This window comes from Apium graveolens, chromosome 8, assembly GCF_009905375.1.
Source record: "Apium graveolens cultivar Ventura chromosome 8, ASM990537v1, whole genome shotgun sequence".
Lineage (NCBI taxonomy): Eukaryota > Viridiplantae > Streptophyta > Magnoliopsida > Apiales > Apiaceae > Apium > Apium graveolens.
Window position 1 is genome coordinate 138,275,638 of NC_133654.1, and position 20,378 is coordinate 138,296,015.

Consider the following 20,378-nt stretch of genomic DNA (forward strand, 5'->3'; position numbering starts at 1 on the left):
CTCAAGGCTTTCTATGAACTAAAACAAGCACCTAGATCCTGGTATGACATACTGTTTGATTTTCTACTTAAACATGGATTCACTAGAGGAACTATAGACAAGACACTCTTCTACAAGCTACATGGTGGTGATATTTTTCTAGTTCAGATTTATGTGGATGTTATCATTTTTTGTTATACAAATAAAAGACTTTGTCAAATATTCTATAAGCTTATGTAGAGTGAATATGAAATGAGCATGATAGGGGGATTAAGTTACTTTCTTGGACTTCAAGTCATTCAAAGACGTGATGGAATTTTCATCAGCCAAACTAAGTATGTCAAGGATTTATTGAAAATTTTTGGTATGGTTGATTGTTCACCTGCATCTACACCTATGTTTACACCTACAAAGTTGGATGAAGATAAAAAGGGCAAAAATGTAGATATTTCAAGATATAGAGGAATGATTGGATATTTGTTGTATTCAACTGCAAGTAGACCAGACATCATGTTTGCAACTTCTTTATGTGCAAGATTTCAAGCCAATCCAAAAGAATTACATTTGATGGTTGTGAAGAGGATTTTCAGATACTTGAAGGGGACTTCAGATTTGGGATTATGGTATCCTAAGGGAACTGGTTTTGAAGCTATTGGATACACAGATGCAGATTTTGTTAGATGCAGGGTTGACAGAAGGAGTACTAGTGAAAACAGTTTCTTGGACAAAGACTTGTATCCTGGTATAGCAAGAAACAATAATATGTGTCAACTTCTACAGCTGAGGCTGAATACATAGCTGCAGGAAGTTGTTGTGCTCAAGTGCTTTGGATTAGAAATCAGCTAATGGACCATGGCCTAATGTTACATAAAATTCCAATTATGTGTGACAATACTAGTGCTATATTTATTGTGGCTAATCCAGTTAATCACTCTAGAACAAAGCACATTGATGTGAGGTACCATTTTGTTAGAGAACATACTGCAAATGGTACCATTGAGCTCATTTTTGTTCCAACAGAAAAATAATTAGCTGACATTTTTACTAAAACTTTAGATGAAGCAATTTTCACTAGACTTGTAGGAGAAATTGGAATGTTAAATTCTTCATCCTAAGGCAAGAACTCAACTAATGTGTTGCAGCAGATTAATTTCTAGTAAATCAAAATTAATTTGATTTAATTAGAAATTAACTGAAATATGAATTATAAATATTTCAGAATTCTCTGCATATTTATTTTTCAAAAAATAATATTTAGCCTGGAATTTTTCAATTTTAAGAAAACTGTCAAAATGTTGATTTAAATTTTTGATATATAAAATAAACACATGGAAGAATCAAAATGATCAAGAGAATATAGAGAACTGAGTTCTCGATAAGTCTAATTGACTTATTGACAAGTCATTTTACGACTTCTCGAGTGAGTTCTTGACAAGTCAATTTTCTGACTTCTCGAGGGACTTCTCGATAAGCTTTATTATCGATAAGTCATTGTAGAGTTCTCTATAAGTGTTAATTCACATAGTTCTCTACAAGTACATTTAGACTTATAAATAACTCAGAACTGAAAAAATTTAAATTCAGTAAATTATTTTGATAAATTACTCTTGATAAATTTATTCTAAATTTATTTGGATTTATTCAAATAGAAATTAGAAATAATTCAGTCCACTTTGGGATAAACTGAGTATTTATTTGACATCTCGACAAGTTAATTTTAGTTCTCTAAAAGATAAATTAAAATGACTTCTCGATATGTAATTTTATTTTCAATATGACTTCTCAATAAGCATACTCCAAACATATATTTTTGAGTTCTCGATAAGTCATTTGCTTTTACTATAAATACTCAGACATCTCGAAATACATATACTTACGCCTTCGAGAACTCTAAGTGACCTAGCTTTTTCAATTCCAAACTGATTTCTCTCTCATTTCAAATCCTTTCTCTCTAATTTTTTTTACCCATTAATCCTCACATTCACAATAATGGCAACAAACATTATTGTACCCTTCATCCCAAAGGAGACCAACTTCCTTGCATTCTTAAATGCTAATCAAGCTCCTGAAGCTTTCAAAAGCTTTGTCAAGTTCTTATCTGAAACTTACTTTGTTGGAGCTCTTACAGCTAACCCAGTTCTCTAGCTGGATGTATTGGGGGATTTATGGAACACAGCTGTAGCTAGGACAGTTGTGCATGAAGACCAATCTTCAACTTTAGTGGTTAACTGTTAAATCAAAGGACAACATGTTGAGATAACTAAAGCTGACATGAACCTGGTCTTAAACATTCCAACTGAAAAGCTAGTAGAGATTCCAACTCATGAGGGGCTGTATGAATTCATGGATTTTATCAGCTACTCTGAGAAATCAATTTGGCTAGCTTGAAAAAGAAAAATCTAAGGAGAGAGTGGTCCTTTTTGTTTGATTCTATGGTGAGGGCTTTCACATGCAGAAAATCAGGATTTGACAACATCTCTAGTGTTGTTCAAGAGCCGGTCTACTCAATGGCTCACAACAAACAGATTAATGTAGGACACTATATTTTTGAGGAATTGAGCACCAGTCCCATCATGCCATTAACTTCAAGAGGTAAAGATATTTTGTTTCCTAAATTCATTATGTCTACTTTAAATCATAAAGTAAATGACATACATATGCTTGAAGGTGTATATATGTCATTAATAGGCAACTGTAAACAAGTGTCCAAAATCTTATTTGGATCACTTATTACTAAGAATAAGGTACATGTGGGTCTTAGGTTAACTGTTAAGGCGAAAATACGCGCTAATAACACACGCAAGTATACGCGTTCGCAAGTAATATAAAATACTTTCTAGTTCATTCCCACAGAGACTCAGACTAATTATGTTTAATTAAACTCACTCACCAATGTATGATTACTTCTCAATGTTAAGACAATAACACTTAGAATTGATTAACTAATTATTAACTACAATTAACTACTATAATTATCCACTTAATTAATACTTAAATTAACAATATTAAAACACTCATGAGATCACAACTTCATTACTACTTCCTTCAATAGTCATTGTTATTACCCTTAGCATGCAACAGTGATGATATTAATCGAATAACACGAAACTGATAAAAGCCAACTTTTATTGTACTAATACCATTCTACCAAACATCCACAATTAAGATAGAAGTTGAATAGGCATCAATTATGTTGAGTCCCTATATGTCTACAGAAATTGACAACATAACGATTTAAGCACAAGTTATTCCTTTTGATTACACAGGGAGAATAAAACGGTTAGAGTTACCCACTAATCATGCATACTCGTACATGAACCTATGCTAGCATGGCAAGTTCTAAATCTCAAGACCCACTGTCGCTTCACAAGAGATTAACACCCTATCTTATATGTTCGCGACGCACATAAGACGAATACGCACAACCAATACTAGATATCATATAATCATCACACACTAAGGTATTAAACAACTAACTAAAGAATTTCATAGTAAATCCGTTACGACCCCATGATCACGATTAGCCCATGATAGCACTCATTGTCATCATGGGTTCATACGAAAACATGATAAATAAACACAAGAGAATAATAACTAAAACTACTTATATTAAACCAGAGTACGTCACAAGAGTAAATAGGTTCAAATTAAGAAAACTAGCATCCAATGTTACAATGAAATAAGGAATCACGAGAAAATACGCTTCCTCTTCATTGCGGTGTGCTAAAACGGTCTTTTTCCTTATCTCCTTCGCTCCTTGATTAATACTACGATCCAACCTTTGTGAAACATCTCTGAAATCTACTTATATAGGAGTCCCATAAAACCCAGATAACTCAGAAGTTGGAAGCCAAACAGAAATAGGAGTCTAAAATATTTATTCTGAAATTACGACCCTGCGCGGCCGCTCAGCTTTCCTGAGCAGGCGCTCAGCTTCCTGCGCGGCCGCTCAGCAGAGCTGAGCGGGCGCTCAGACCCCTTCTGGAAAAATGATTTGTTTTGCTCCGTTTCTTCGCTGCAATCTACTCCTATCTTCCCACTTGCAATGCTGAACACATGCCAAGGCTTATTATTGATGAATTCTCTCCCGAAATGCAACTAATACCCTGAAATGCACAAACACTAGAAAAATGCATCAAATACACAAAATACTTGATTTCAAGACACCAATTTAAACTATTATAAGATGTTCTAAGTGGTATAAAATACCACTTATCACACCCCCAAACTTAAATCGATGCTTGTCCTCAAGCGTCACAGAGTCAAAAACAAAATAAAAACATGCATGAATGCAATCTATATGAAATGCAGCGATCCCCCTTACTACGACCAAACCAACCAACTTACGACATCTCAACAAATGCAATTAGGCGAATAAAGATCAATCGAATCATACAAACTAACATACAACCAGAAACGTGGTGTGTGCAGATGCTTAACAGATATGCTTCGAAACTAGATCAATTATCATAACTCAACTATCCTCAAGGCAATCGCATGATTATACAAAGAATAAAAATTCTAGGCACAAAGTAACTTATAACACTTCAAGAATCCTAGAGCTTATTACGGAATCATGCTTTTATTCAAATGCTTATTTGACCGTGCAATGAGTGAGGTCCACAAAAGACTTATACAATGGCATCCATGTAGCGAGCGTTAGGTTAGCGGATCCCAGACTATAAAAGCCTTAGGTCACTAGGCACAAAGTCCCCTATGAACTTAATAACTCGAATACCAAAGAGCCCACATGTGATCAATTATGCATTAACTCTTTATTTTTTTTCTTCTTTTTTTTTCTATTTTTTTTCTATTTTTTTTCTTTCAACTTTCTGAGCAAGTGCGTTTCGCTCCATCTTGCTCAACCCTAGACCACTCGCATAAAAATACGAGCCGGCTACTAGCCATTTGACGCCTAACCACAATTAGCAATGAATTCCATTTTTTTACTCCATTTTTTTTTCATGCCTTTTATCACTAAGAACCTATTATAAAATTCTAAGCATAATCAATAGATTAACCTCAAAAACCATTAAACCATAACAACAATCTAGTCCTCAAGCATTCTCTAAGACTTAGTGAAATTACAAGTGTTTCTAGCATGCATATCACCCTACACGACTCAATCATCACTTTAACGCTATCACTACACCTGCATCAACATCACAAATCAATTGGTCAGTCAGCGCAAAAGGGATCATGGTATATGCATGAGCTACATGACATGATAAACAAATAAAGCTATAAATAATAAAAAAAAACTATATGGCAAAAATTATTCAATTATATGAACTAACTATCATGAATATGCAACTATATGACACACACACAAAATATTCCTTAACTACCACCCCCAAATTTAAAATCTTCATTGTCCCCAGTGAAGGTAGTAGAAAGGAACACAGGGTATACCTACTCGGAGAGATTATCATCATCGTCACCCTCAGAGGGTGGTGTATTAGGAGGCGGATATGCAGAGTCCTCACCAAAAACTGGCCACTGGATGTCAGCTCCAAGGCCTCGAAAAGCAGTCCCTAGTGCAAAGGTGAGCTCCTGAGCAAACCTGCTCTGCGTCTCGTACATAGCATCCATCCTCCTCGAAAGCCTCCTATACTGGGCATCAGCCATCCCAGCACCCTCCTGAGCTCTAGAAGAACCAGCCTCATCACGCCCTGGCCTCGCCATGGTAGCACCTCGTGCTGGACGCCCTCCTGGAAGACGATAACCCAGCCCATGCTCCTCGGGCTCACCACCGGTCCACTCCTGCATCGCACGCAAAGTCTCGGAATCAATAGGAGCGGCCGGCAATTGCAACTGCTCATGAGACGACCACTGAACTCCCACCGCTCGGCAAAGCTTGGTAACCGTGGATGCATAAGGAATGTTCATGTGCTTAGCTCCCCTCAAAAACTTCAGAATTCCTTGGTTGATGAACTCACCAAGGTCCACATAGTACTCCTCATTCAAAATTCCCCACAACAACTGCGCTCTCTCAACTGTGACCTCATGTGCATGTGAAGTAGGCATAATATTAGCACAAATAAAAGCATTCCATGCACGGGCATACCTATTTATCATGATCGCCGGAAAGTGACGATACTCGTTAATCCCAGTCTTGAAGGTCCACAATGTGCCCGGCCTACAGAGAGTAGCACAAATCAAATCCAAGTCAAAATCCTCAGCAGTCTTCTCGTTCCAGTTCTCCTCCGTGGGCTTCCTCTGTCTCTGCCCAATCACACGCCGAACCGCCGCAGGGTGATAATCAACCGTCATCCCCTGGACCACAGAATACCCATTCTTCTCGGCCTTCGCGTTCGCATAGAACTCGTGAATCACGCTCATCGGCACTGCTTCAGGAGATTCACAAAAAGCAATCCAACCCTTCTCAGCAATCATAGGCAACAACTCACCATCCCTTCCCGATGGTAAGAACCCCCTCTCCTTCAAAATCGGCTTACCCAGAAGCCTAGTATACTCCTCCTCAGGAGCCCTATCATTCAAACGAGGCCTCGCAGCAGTACTCCTCGAAGAATCAGCAGTAGGGACAGTGCTGCTGCTATCGATAGTCCTTGATCTCTTGGGTGCCATCGAAACTGAGTAAAAGTGTTGAAGATTTGTGTTTTTGTGTTTGGGAGAGAGTTTAAGGTTTGAAAGTGTATGGGGGATATATGGGATAGGTGTATGTATATATAGGGTAGGGATTAGGGTAAATATTGATTAGGAGTGGGTTTGAGGGTTAAAATCATGGGGTAATGGGGAAATAGGTCGTGGGTAATGGGGTTGTGTTTTTTTTTTTGTTTTTCAGCTTTTTTTGTTTTTTATTTGGACTAAAAAAAATTCTTCCAGTCGACCCCTGAGTGGTCACTCAACAAAGCTGAGCGGGCACTCAGCAAAGCTGAGCGGGCACTCAGCTTGCTGAGCGGTCGCTCAGTAGAGCTGAGCGGGCGCTCAGGGGGCTTCTGCAATTTTTTTTCCAGGCTCCGTTTTTCTGATTTTTTTGTGGTTTTGGATAGGTTAGTAACTTCTAAGGTTTCCTGTAACAACAAATTATGGGTTTCCTCCCACGAAGTGCTTCTTTTTCATCATTAGCTTGACGATGCGTATCTTACTCAAGTTGACAATAAAACGGCACTAACCACTTCACGGTTTGCCGTATCCCCATAGTAGTACTTCAAACGCTGACCATTAACTTTAAATGCTTGGTCCGGATCATTCTCAAAAATCTCCACCGCTCCATGTGGAAATATGGTTTGGACAATAAAAGGTCCCGACCACCTTGATTTCAACTTCCCAGGAAAAAGTCGGAGACGAGAGTTGAATAAAAGAACTTGTTGCCCCAGCATGAATAACTTAGGATGCAACTTCCTATCGTGCCATCTTTTCACTTTTTCTTTGTACATTTTATTATTCTCGTATGCTTGGAGTCGAAATTCATCAAGTTCATTAAGCTGAAGCATTCGCTTCTTTCCAGTTGCATCTAGATCCAGGTTCAACTTCTTCAACGCCCAATTGGCCTTATGGTCAAGCTCCGCATGTAAACCCTTACCATACACAAGTTAAAACGGGGACATCCCAAGTGGAGTCTTGTATGCTGTTCTGTAAGCCCAAACAGCTTCATCAAGCTTTAAAGACCAATCCTTCCTTGACGGACAAACAACCTTCTCTAAGATGTGCTTGATCTCTCTGTTAGACACTTCCGCTTGACCATTTGTTTGCGGATGATAGGCAGTAGCAACTCGATGATTCACATTGTAGCGCTGCATCATAGAAGTAAACTTACGGTTGCAGAAATGCGACCCTTCATCACTTATGATTACTCGTGGCATTCCAAACCTTGTGAAAATCTGCTTATGAAGAAAATTCAACACTGCCTTTGCATCATTTGTCGGTAGAGCCTTGACTTCTACCCATTTTGAGACATAATCGACTGCCGGCAAGATATACTGATTATTGCAGGATGAGACAAAAGGCCCCATCAAATTGATTCCCCAAACATTAAAGACCTCGACTTCAAGCATCACATTTAACGACATCTCATCCTTTCTCGTAAGATTTCCCACTCTTTGGCAACGATCACACCTTAAAACGAACTGATGAGCATCCTTAAACAAAGTAGGCCAGAAAAAACCTGCTTGCAGAATACGAGCTGCCGTCTTTTCACCATCATAGTGTCCGCCATAAACCGTGAAGTGGCAGTCTCGTAATATCCCCTCCGTCTCACAGAATGGGATACATCTCCTGATGATCTAGTCAGCTCCCTGTCTAAACAAATACGGTTCATCCCACATATACCACTTCACCTCATGCAGAAACTTCTTCTTTTGAGCTGTGGTCAAATTAGGAGGCATTATATTGCTGACAAGATAATTCACAATATCTGCGAACCATGGCTCTTCCTCCTGAACTGCGAACAGCTGCTCATCCGGAAAAGATTCGTTGATCAATGTCTTATCATGTGAAGTAGACGCGGGATTCTCCAATCTAGAGAGATGGTCAGCTACTTGATTCTCAGTACCTTTTCAATCCTTGATCTCTAACTCAAATTCCTGTAGCAAGAGCACCCAACGAATGAGTCTTGGCTTCGAATCCTTCTTGGAAACCAAATAGCGAATGGCCGCATGATCAGTGAATACTGTCACTTTTGTCCCAAGCAAATAAGATCGAAATTTTTTGAAACCAAAGACTATAGCCAAGAGCTCCTTCTCAGTAGTGGTGTAGTTCATTTGGGCCCCGTTTAAAGTCTTGCTAGCATAGTAGACCACATGAAAGAGATTATTCTTGCGCTGCCCAAGAACTGCGCCCACCGCATAATCACTTGCATCACACATCATCTCAAAAGGCTTTGTCCAATCATGTGCTATAATCACTGGTGCAGTTATCAAACTCTTCTTAAGAGTCTCGAATGCCGTTAAACAGTCATCATCAAATTGAAAGGCACATCCTTCTCAAGCAAGTCGCACAACGACTTAGATATCTTTGAAAAGTCCTTGATGAAACGCCGATAAAAACCCGCATGACCAAGAAAACTACGGATTCCTTTCACAGAAATAGGTGGTGGAAGATTTTCAATGACTCCCACCTTGGCTTTGTCCACCTCAAGACCCTTGCTAGAGACCTTATGCCCAAGAATAATGCCTTCACGCACCATAAAATGTCATTTTTCCCAATTGAGCACCAAATTAGTTTCCACACACCTTTTGAGTACTGCACGAAGATTTCAAACATTCATCATACGAATGTCCAAAGACGGAGAAGTCGTCCATGAACACCTCGACATTATTTCCAATCATGTCAGAGAATATAGCCATCATACATCTTTGAAAAGTGGCTGGTGCGCCATATAACCCAAACGAAACTCTGCGAAGAGCAAACGTGCCAAATGGACAAGTGAAGGTAGTCTTTTCTTGATCCTCTGGTGCAATACAAATCTGATTATACCCTGAATAGCCATCCAGAAGATAATAATACTCATGACCGGCCAACCTGTCAAGCATCTGATCAATAAACGGAAGTGGGAAGTGATCCTTCCTTGTGGCCTTATTTAACTTTCTGTAATCCATGCATACTCTCCATCATGTGACTGTTCGAGTGGGGATGAGCTCGTTCTTCTCATTTGCTACCACAGTGATACCTCATTTCTTAGGTACACATTGTACGGGACTCACCCAAGAACTGTCAGAAATAGGATAAATGATTCTTGCATCCAGCCACTTCAGAATTTCTTTTTTCACCACTTCTTTCATGATAGGATTAAGTCTGCGATGTTGCTCAATCGTCGGCTTACTACCCTCCTCTAGCAAAATCTTATGCATGCAATATGAAGTGATGATCCCTTTGATGTCTTCTATAGTCAATCCGATAGCCGATTTAAATTCTCTTAAAATTCTTAAGAGCTTGTCCTCCTCACTACCTGAAAGATCATATGCAATAATAACAGGTAAAGTAGATGCATCACCTAAAAAAGCATACCTCAAGTGTTCAGGCAATGGCTTAAGCTCCAAGGTAGGTGCTTCCTCAATCGATGGTTTGAGCTTTCCTTCAGCATTTTTAAGGTCAGAAGTACCAAGAGATTTAAACGGCATGTCTAGCTTTCGCCTCCAGGGAGAAGCATTAAGATATTGTAGTTGCTCATTGCCATCCTCATCATCACTGTCAAAATCCCCCACTAAGGCCTTCTCTAATACATCAGACATTAGCATATGATCGAGTTCTGAAGTAACCGCAGAATTAATCAAATCCACTTTTAAGCACTCCTCATCTTCTGTAGGGAATTTCATTGCTTTGAATATATTGAATGTCACATCCTGATCCTGCACCCGCATTGTAAGTTCACCTTTCTGCACATCTATCAAGGTACGGCCTGTAGCCAAGAAAGGTCTTCCCAAGATTAAGGGAATCTTCTTATCTTCCTCAAAATCCAGAATAACAAAGTCTGCAGGAAAGAAGAGCTTATCCACCTTTACTAGCACATCCTCCAATATGCCTCTTGGGTAAGTAATAGAACGATCAACCAATTGTAGAGACATGTAGGTGGGCTTTGGATCAGGCAAGTTCAACTTTTTGAAGATCGACAACGGCATCAGATTGATGTTTGCTCCCAAATCACAAAGGCACTTGTTAAAAGACAACTTGCCAATGGTGCAAGGAATGGTGAAGCTACCTGGATCTTTAAGCCTTGGAGGTAATTTTGCTGCAGCACAACACTGCATTCTTCCGTTAGAGTAACGGTCTCAAGGTCATCCAGTTTCACCTTTATTGAAAGAATACTCTTCATAAATCTCGCATAACTAGGCATTTGCTCCAAAGCCTCAGCGAAAGGTATATTGATGTGAAGTTTCTTGAACACCTCTAGAAACTTACCAAACTGCTTATCCAGCTTTTGTTATTGCAATCTCTTAGGGAAAGGTGGTGGATGATAGAGCTGTTTCTCCCCTGTATTACCCTCAGGCAGAGTGTGTTCAACAGTAGTCTTCTTTGGTTCCGCCGCTTTCTCCTTTTCCTTAGCTTCTTCATTACCAACTTCAGCTTCTCCTTCTTTTGCTTTTTCAGCATCATCAACTTTTCCAGACCTTAAGGTAATAGCCTTGACTTGCTCTTTAGCTTCCTTCCTTCCTGGCACTTTAGTGTCACTGGGAAGTGTGCTAGGTTAGCTTCTTCTTTTGCACTGCATTGGCTATTTGACCAATTTGATTTTCCAAGGTCTTGATAGAAACCGCCTGACTCTTGCACAACAGCTTAAGTTCCTCAAAATCAGCACTAGTGGGTGTAGCTGCACCTCCCTGTTGAGTATATGATTGCCTTTGAGCATAATGCCGCGGTTGTTGGAATCCAGGTGGATTGAACTGCTTACTTACGCCTTGCTGATATGGTTGCTGAATAGCATTCTGATTATTACTCCAGCTGAAATTTGGATGATTTCTATTGTTAGGATGATAAGTAGCTGGCACAGGCTGCTGTTGTCGCGGATAATTGTTCACGTACTGAAAAGATTCTTTAACAAGAGAACACTGATCCATTGCATGAGAACCTGCACAAAGCTCACAGACCATAGCTATCTAATTGACCCCATAGGTGGCTAGAGAATCGACCTTCATAGACAGCGATTGGAGCTGCGCTGCAATAGCTGTGGCTGCATCGACTTCCAGAATACCTGCTACCTTCCCGGGCATCATCCTTTGAGTTGGGTTTTGATGCTCATTTGCAGCCATAGTCTCAATAAGATTATAAGCCTCAGTATAGCTTTTGGCCCACAAGGTACCCCCAGCTGCTGCATCGAGCATGGGCCAAGATTGGGCCCCCAAACCATTATAGAAACCAGTGATCACCATCCAATCAGGCATTCCATGATGTGGACACTTTCTCAACATCTCCTTGTAGCGCTCCCAATCTTCGCACATAGATTCTGTAGGTTGCTGCGCAAACTGAGTAAGAGCACTTGATAAGTGGCATTTTATACCACTTAGAGCGTCTTAAAATGGCTTAAATTGGTGTCTTGAAATCAAGTATTTTATGTATTTGATGCGTTTTTCTAGTATTTATGCATTTCAGGGTTTTAGTTGCATTTCAGGGGAGGAATCATCAAGAATAAGCCTTGGCATGTGTTCACCATTGCGAGAGGAAAGAAACGGGCAGATTACGGCGAAGAAACGGAGCGAAATCAGAATTTTTCCAGTAGAGGTCTGAGCGCCCGCTCAGCATTGCTGAGCGGCCGCGCAGCAAGCTGAGCGCCCGCTCAGCATTGCTGAGCGGCCGCGCAGGGTCGGGAAAAAAGACAAATTATTTTAGGACTTCTACTTCTGTTTGGTTTCCACTTCTATGTAATATGAGTTTTATGGGACTATTATATAAGTAGATTTGAGACGTTTTCACAAGTGTGGATTGAAGAAGATTGTGTTTTTACGCGAGAAGCAATGGAGATAAGGAAGAAGACCGATTTAGCACACCGCAACGAAGAGGAAGCACATATTCTTGTGATTCTTGTTTCGTTGTAATGTTGGATGCTAGTTTTCTTTCTTTGAACTTATTTACTCTTGTGACGTACTCTATTTTAATATAATTAGTTTAGTTATTATTTTCTTGTGTTTGTTTATCATGATTTTATATGAACCCATGATGACGATAAGTGCTATTATGGGCTAATCGTGATCATGGGGTTGCAACGGATTTATTATGGAATTCTTTAGTTAATTGTTTAATACTTTAGTGTGTGATGATTGCATGATATCTAGTATTGGTAGTGCATATTCGTCTTATGTGCGTCGCGAACATATAAGATAGGGTGTTAATCTCTTGTGAAGCGACGGTGGATCTTGAGATTTAGAACTTGCCATGCTAGCATAGGTTCATGTACGTTGTGCATGATTAGTGGGTAACTCTAACAGTTTTATTTGCCCTATGTAATCAAAAGGAATAACTTGTGCTTAAATCGTTGTGTTGTCAATTTCTGTAGACATATGGGAACTCAACATAATTGATGACTATTCAACTTCTATCTTAATTATGGATGCTTGGTAGAATGGTATTAGTACAATGAAAGTTGGCTTTTATCAGTTTCGTGTTATTCGATTAATATCATCACTGTCACATGCTAAAGGTAATAACAATGGCTATAGAAGGAAGTAATAATGAAGTTGTGATCTCATGAGTGTTTTATTATTGATAAATTGAAGTGTTAGTTAAGTGATTAATTAAGTAGTTAATTATAGTTAATATTTAATCAATAATTTTAAGTGTTAGTGTCTTAACATTGAGAAGTAATCATACATTGGTGAGTGAGTTTAATTAGACAATAATTTAGTCTGAGTCTCTGAGGGAAGGAACTAGAAAGTATTCTATATTACTTGCGAACGCGTATACTTGCGTGAATATTAGCGCATGTTTTCGCCCTAACAAGTTTTTGGCGCCGCTGCCGGGGACTCGGCGTATTTGTTTAGTTTATGTACTTACCATCATTGGTCATTAGGACTCAGTGATTAGGACGTAGTAGTTACTTATTTTTTCCGGTTGTATTTCAGGTACTTTAGCAAGCGTTTATGCAAACTCGTTCTCGTGCTCGCAAGAGGACTTTAGATACAGCTGAGGAGACAGACGAAGTTCTTGATATTCCGGAAAAGATAGATTTTGAGGATTCGGATTCAGGAACTGAGCAGAAAGAACCAGTAAACATGGGAGATCGTATTGTCCAAGCTGATCTAGCTCTTATGGATTTTTCTCGGCCTAAAATTGATGACATTCAGTCAAGCATCCTTCATCCGGCTATTCAAGCTAACACCTTTGAAATCAAGCCGGGCACTATTCAGATGGTGCAGAATTCTGTTTCTTTTGGAGGAGCGGCAACTGAAGACCCCAACATGCACATAAGGAATTTTGTCGAGATCTGCAGCACTTTTAAGTATAATGGCGTGACTGATGAGGCTATCAAGTTGAGGCTTTTCCCATTCTCACTGAGGGACAAGGCTAAAGACTGGTTACATTCTGAACCAGCTGGGTCCATCACTACGTGGCAAGATCTTGCGTAAAAGTTTCAGGTGAAGTTTTATCTGATGGCAAAGACTGCTGCTATGAGGAGTGCTCTTACTCAGTTTGCGCAGCAACCTACAGAATCTATGTGCGAGGCTTGGGAACGCTACAAGGAAATGTTGAGAAAATGCCCACATCATGGAATGCCGGATTGGATGGTGATCACTGGTTTCTATAATGGTTTGGGGGCCCAATCTCGGCCCATGCTCGATGCAGCAGCTGGATGCGCCTTATGGGCTAAAAGCTATACTGAGGCGTATAATCTTATAGAGACGATGGCTGCAAATGAGCATCAAAACCCAACTCAGAGGATGACGTCAGGCAAGGTAGCAGGTATTCTGGAAGTTGATGCAGCCACCGCTATTGTAGCCCAGCTCCAAACGCTATCAATGAAGGGTGATTCTCTGGCTACGTATGGAGTGAATCAAATAGCTATGGTTTGTGAGCTTTGTGCAGGTTCTCATGCTACGTATCAGTGTTCTCTTGTCAATGAATCTGTTCAGTATGTGAATAATTATCAGCGACAACAGCAGCCTGTGCCAGCGACCTATCATCCTAACAACAGAAATCATCCAAATTTCAGCTGGGGGAATAATCAGAATGCTATTCAGCCACCATATCAGCAAGGAGTGAGTAAACAGTTTAAGCCACCTGGATTCCAGCAACCTCAGCAGTATGCTACAAGGCAATTATATCCTCAACAGGGAAGTGCAGCTGCACCTACTAGTGCTGATTTTGAGGACCTTAGGCTGTTGTGCAAGAGTCAGGCGGTTTCTATCAAGACCTTGGAAAATCAAATCGGTCAATTAGCCAATGCAGTGCTCAATCATCAACCTGGCACTCTTCCCAGTGACACGGAAGTACCAGGCAGGAAGGAAGCTAAAGAGCAAGTCAAGGCTATTACCTTAAGGTCTGGAAAAGTAGCTGATCCTGAAAAGGCAAAAGAAGTAGAAGCTGAAATTAGAGGTGAAGAATCTACGCAAAAGGAGAAAGCGGCGGAACCAAGGAAGACTACTGTTGAACACACTCTGCCTGAGGCTAATACAGGGGAGAAACAGCTCTATCCTCCACCACCTTTTCCTAAGAGAGTGCAGCAACAAAAGCTGGATAGACAGTTCGAGAAGTTTCTGGAGGTGTTCAAGAAACTTCACATCAATATACCTTTCGCTGAGGCTCTTGAACAGATGCCTAGTTATGCGAAGTTTATGAAGACTATTCTTTCAAGGAAGGTGAAACTGGATAACCTTGAAACCGTTGCTCTCACGGAAGAATGCAGCGCTGTTCTGCAACAAAAGTTACCACCAAAATTGAAAGATCCAGGAAGCTTCACCATTCCTTGCACAATTGGCAATCTGACGTTTGATAAGTGCCTTTGTGATTTGGGAGCAAGCATTAATCTGATGCCATTGTCGATCTTTAAAAAGCTGGATCTGCCTGATCCAAAACCCACATACATGTCGCTATAATTGGCTGACCGTTCCATCACTTACCCAAGGGGCATAGTTGAGGATGTGCTCGTCAAGGTGGATAAGCTCTTCTTTCCAGCAGATTTTGTTATTCTGGATTTTGAGGAAGATAAGAAGATTCCCATAATCTTGGGAAGGCCTTTCTTGGCTACTGGCCGTACCTTGATAGATGTGGAAAAAGGGGAACTTACTATGCGGGTCCAAGATCAGGATGTGACCTTCAACGTATTCAAGGCAATGAAATTCCCTACAGAAGATGAGGAGTGCTTAAAAGTGGATGTGATTGATTCTGCGGTTACTTCGGAACTCGATCACATGCTAATGTCTGATGCATTGGAAAAGGCCTTAGTGGGGGATTTTGACAGCGATGATGAAGATAGCGACGAGCAATTACAATATCTGAACGCTTCTCCCTGGAAGCGAAAGCTGGACATACCATTTGAATCTCTTGGTACTTCTGACCTTAAGAACGCTGAAGGGAAGCTCAAACCATCAATAGAGGAAGCACCTACCTTGGAGCTCAAGCCATTACCTGAGCACTTGAGGTATGCTTTTTTAGGTGATTCATCTATGTTACCTGTTATTATTTCATCTGACCTTTCAGGTAGTGAGGAAGACAAGCTCTTAAGGATTTTGAGAGAATTCAAATCGGCTATAGGATGGACCATAGCAGACATCAAGGGGATAAGTCCTTCATATTGTATGCATAAAATTCTGCTAGAGGAAGGTAGTAAGCCAACTGTAGAACAGCAGCGAAGACTGAACCCCATCATGAAGGAGGTGGTGAAGAAAGAAATTCTAAAATGGCTAGATGCAGGCATCATTTATCCTATTTCTGACAGCTCGTGGGTGAGCCCCGTACAATGTGTACCTAAGAAGGGAGGTATCACTGTGGTCGTAAATGAAAAGAATGAGCTCATCCCTACTCGAACAGTTATAGGATGGAGAGTATGCATGGATTATAGAAAATTGAACAAAGCCACAAGGAAGGATCACTTCCCTCTTCCATTTATTGATCAGATGCTTGACAGATTGGCGGGACATGAGTATTTTTGTCTTCTGGATGGTTATTCCGGGTATAATCAGATTTGTATTGCACCAGAGGATCAGGAAAAGACTACCTTCACTTGTCCATTTGGCACGTTTGCTTTTCGCAGAGTTTCGTTTGGGTTATGTGGCGCACCGACCACCTTTCAGAGATGTATGATGGCTATATATTCTGACATGATTGGAAATAACGTCGAAGTGTTCATGGATGACTTCTCCGTCTTTGGACACTCATATGATGAATGTTTGAATAATCTGCGCGCCGTACTCAAAAGATGCGTGGGAACTAATTTGGTGCTCAATTGGGAGAAATGTCATTTTATGGTGCGTGAAGGCATTATCCTTGGGCATAAGGTCTCTAGCAAGGGTCTGGAGGTGGACAAGGCCAAGGTGGGAGTCATTGAAAATCTTCCCCCACCTAATTCTGTGAAAGGAATCCGTAGTTTTCTTGGTCATGCGGGTTTTTATCGGCGATTCATCAAGGACTTTTCAAAGTTATCTAAGCCGTTGTGCAATTTGCTTGAGAAAGATGTGCCTTTCAAATTTGATGATGAATGTTTGGCAGCATTCGAGACTCTCAAGAAGAGTTTGATCACTGCACCAGTTATTACAGCACCAGATTGGACAGAACCGTTTGAGATGATGTGTGATGCAAGTGATTATGCGGTAGGTGCAGTTCTGGGACAGCGCAAGAAAAATCTCTTCCATGTGGTCTACTATGCGAGTAAGACCTTAAATGGTGCCCAATTGAACTACACCACTACTGAGAAGGAGCTTTTGGCTATAGTCTTTGGTTTTGAGAAATTTCGATCTTATCTGCTTGGTACGAAAGTAACAGTATTCACTGATCATGCAGCTATTCGCTATCTGGTTTCCAAGAAGGATTCGAAGCCGAGACTCATTCGTTGGGTGCTTTTACTTCAGGAATTTGAGTTAGAGATCAAAGATAGAAAAGGTACTGAGAATCAAGTAGCTGACCATCTCTCTAGGTTGGAGAATCCCGATTCTACTTCACAAGATAGGACGTTAATCAATGAATCTTTTCCGGATGAGCAGTTGTTTGCAATTCAGGAGGTGTTGGATTTTTAAACGCAGCGGGGCGTGGAAAAACACTTTTACACACACAAAATCCAAATAAAAGCATATAAATCGTGAATAAAAATTCGAGGGATCGAATCTAACCTTTTAAATATTAATCGGAGACAACGATCAGAGATCCTTAGCAGTTGCTCCTCAAGTGTGAAGCACTCCACCGGTATCCACCAAGAAAACGACTTTTAGGAGGAGGAGGAGGTGGAGAGAATTTGGTTTTCTGAAACTTTTGGGTTTCTCGGGTTTCAAGGTTAGAATAAAATTAGGGTCTATAATAGTGTATTTATAGGCAAAATTTTCAGCTGAAATTTTCCCATAAATAATATTATTATTATCCCATTTATTATTCTCATTAATAATTAAAACACCTTTTAATCATTAATCCTTTTTCTAAACACTTTAGAAATAATTCTCTCTCTTGATTTAATTTCCAAAAATTAAATCCTTTAATTAATAATATTAAGAACTTTTCTTAATTATTTTATAATCAATTAAATCTCATTTAATCAATTATTAAATTTGCCAATTAATTATTTATTTCACAAATAAATAATTATTAGCCATTATTAATTAATTCCTCCACCATAAAATCATTCTCTTTTTATGGTATGACCCTGTAGGTTCAATATTAAGCCGGTAGTAGAAATAAATAATAATAAAACTATTTTATCATTATTTATATAAATTCTCTAATTTATTAAATATGATTAATTAATTAATCACATTTATTCTACATCGTGAGTGATGCTTCTCAACATATCGCGACTATCCGGATAATATGAATTCACTGCTTAGAATACCAAGAACCTGTCAGTGAATAGTTACCGTACAATAAACTCCTTCTACCCTACAATGTCCCGATTAAATACAAGGCATGGATCTCGTGTCAAGCCTATCTAATTCAATCACTTGCTTACCATCTATTATGCGTAGTTCTATGCAAATTAGAAACTCCTTTCTAATTTCATTCACTCTGGCCAGAGATTCCTGAACTAGCATAAGTGGATCAGCCTTGAACATTCACTTCCTTCACTGGAAGGGTAGATCCTTTATTGATCATACACTATCTTCGTGTACAAATTCCTATACCCAGAAGAGCCCTAATAATTGTCCCTGGAGACTAAGAACTAAACCAAAGCATAGTTCAGTGTACACAAGATGACTATGATGACCTCAAGTCTAAGGATACTTGTACAACTATCACTAAGCGAACAACTGCTGACACGTGAGTGAACTCCATCAGTTGTTCAGCTTGGTGAGTCATGTTCAGTGAACTTATTCCATAATAAGCACCTACATACTAGCTATAGTGTCACCACACAAATGTCTATGAGAACAGACATCCTTCATAATGAAGCAAGCATAGTATGTACCGATCTTTGCGGATTATTAATTACCAGTTAGTAATCCTATGACCAGGAACTATTTAAGTTTAGAGTTATCATCTTTTTAGGTCTCACTATTATGATCTCATCATAATCCATAAAAAGCTTTACTCTAAACTATGGTATATCTTATTTAAACACTTAAATAGATAAAGCCCGTAATAAAAATAAAACAAGTCTTTATTAATATCAATGAAATCAAAACAGATTACATAAAAGTTATTCCTAAATCCTAATACATGATTGGACTTAGGACATATTCCTTTCAATCTCCCACTTGTACTAAAGCCAATCACTCTGGTATCTAATACCCATCTCATCTCTATGACGATCAAAGTGACTTTCAAAAAGTAGCTTTGTGAGTGGGTCTGCTATGTTGTTATGTGTGTCAACTCTATTTCAATACAATACAAGAAATGTTACCGCGCTTCCACTAACCCTTTTGTAGACGCATGGTTCATCTACGTTTTTGATAAAATCAAACTCTTTGATTATCTCATCAAAACGAATGTTCCATCTTTCGAGAAGCTTGCTTTAAACCACATTAATCGCAAGCAAAATCCGAACTGATTTTAACAGGGCTATAAGAAAAAAGTTTCATCAAAGTCAATCCCATTGCCTTTGTTTGAATCCTTTTTGCCAAAAGCCTGGCCTTATAGGTCTCCACCTGGCCATCTGCTATAATCTATCTTTTGTATACCGTATACATAGATTCCATTCTGGATCTCATGGCACTATGCCATTTCTCTGAGTCAACACTACTCATAGCCTCATTATAGGTTACAGGGTCGTCATCATCAAATGATTAACAACTCTTTGTCATTCTCAATGACAAGGCCATAATACCTCTCAGGTTGGCGAGACACTCTCCCTGATCTATGAATGGGCTATTCCACAAAAGGTTGTTCAGTCAGAACAGGTGTTTCCACTTGATCTGTAGTAGTTTGTGCTTCTTGAACTTCATTAAGTTCAATTTTGCTCCCACTGTTTCCTTCAAGGATAAACTCCTTTTCCAAGAAGGTAGCATGTCTGGAGACAAACACCCGATGATCGGTGCAAAAGTAATACCCTAAAGTCTCTTTAGGATATCCCACAAAACTACATTTTACGGATCGATATTCCAGCTTATCTGGGTCAACTTACTTGACATAAGCTGGACATCCCCAAATCTTAACGTGTTTAAGACTCGGTTTCCTTTCTTTCCATATCTCATACGAAGTTTGAGGAACAGATTTGGAAGGCACCATATTCAGTAAATATGCTGAGGTTTCCAATGCATAACCCCATAGGAATACTAGAAGATTTGCATAGCTCATCATGGACCGAACTATGTCTAACAAAGTTCGATATCTCCTTTCAGATACTAATCTGGAGGAGTCCAGTGGGAGAC

The 20,378-nt window shown here is 39.6% G+C and overlaps 1 non-coding gene across 1 annotated transcript; it reads right to left on the minus strand.

Moving 5' to 3' along the window:
- Nucleotides 1-14,036: 14,036 nt before the first annotated feature.
- On the minus strand, nucleotides 14,037-14,143 carry LOC141681388 (small nucleolar RNA R71). The gene has a single exon (XR_012558826.1). It is a non-coding gene; the product is annotated as a small nucleolar RNA R71 (small nucleolar RNA).
- Nucleotides 14,144-20,378: the final 6,235 nt, after the last annotated feature.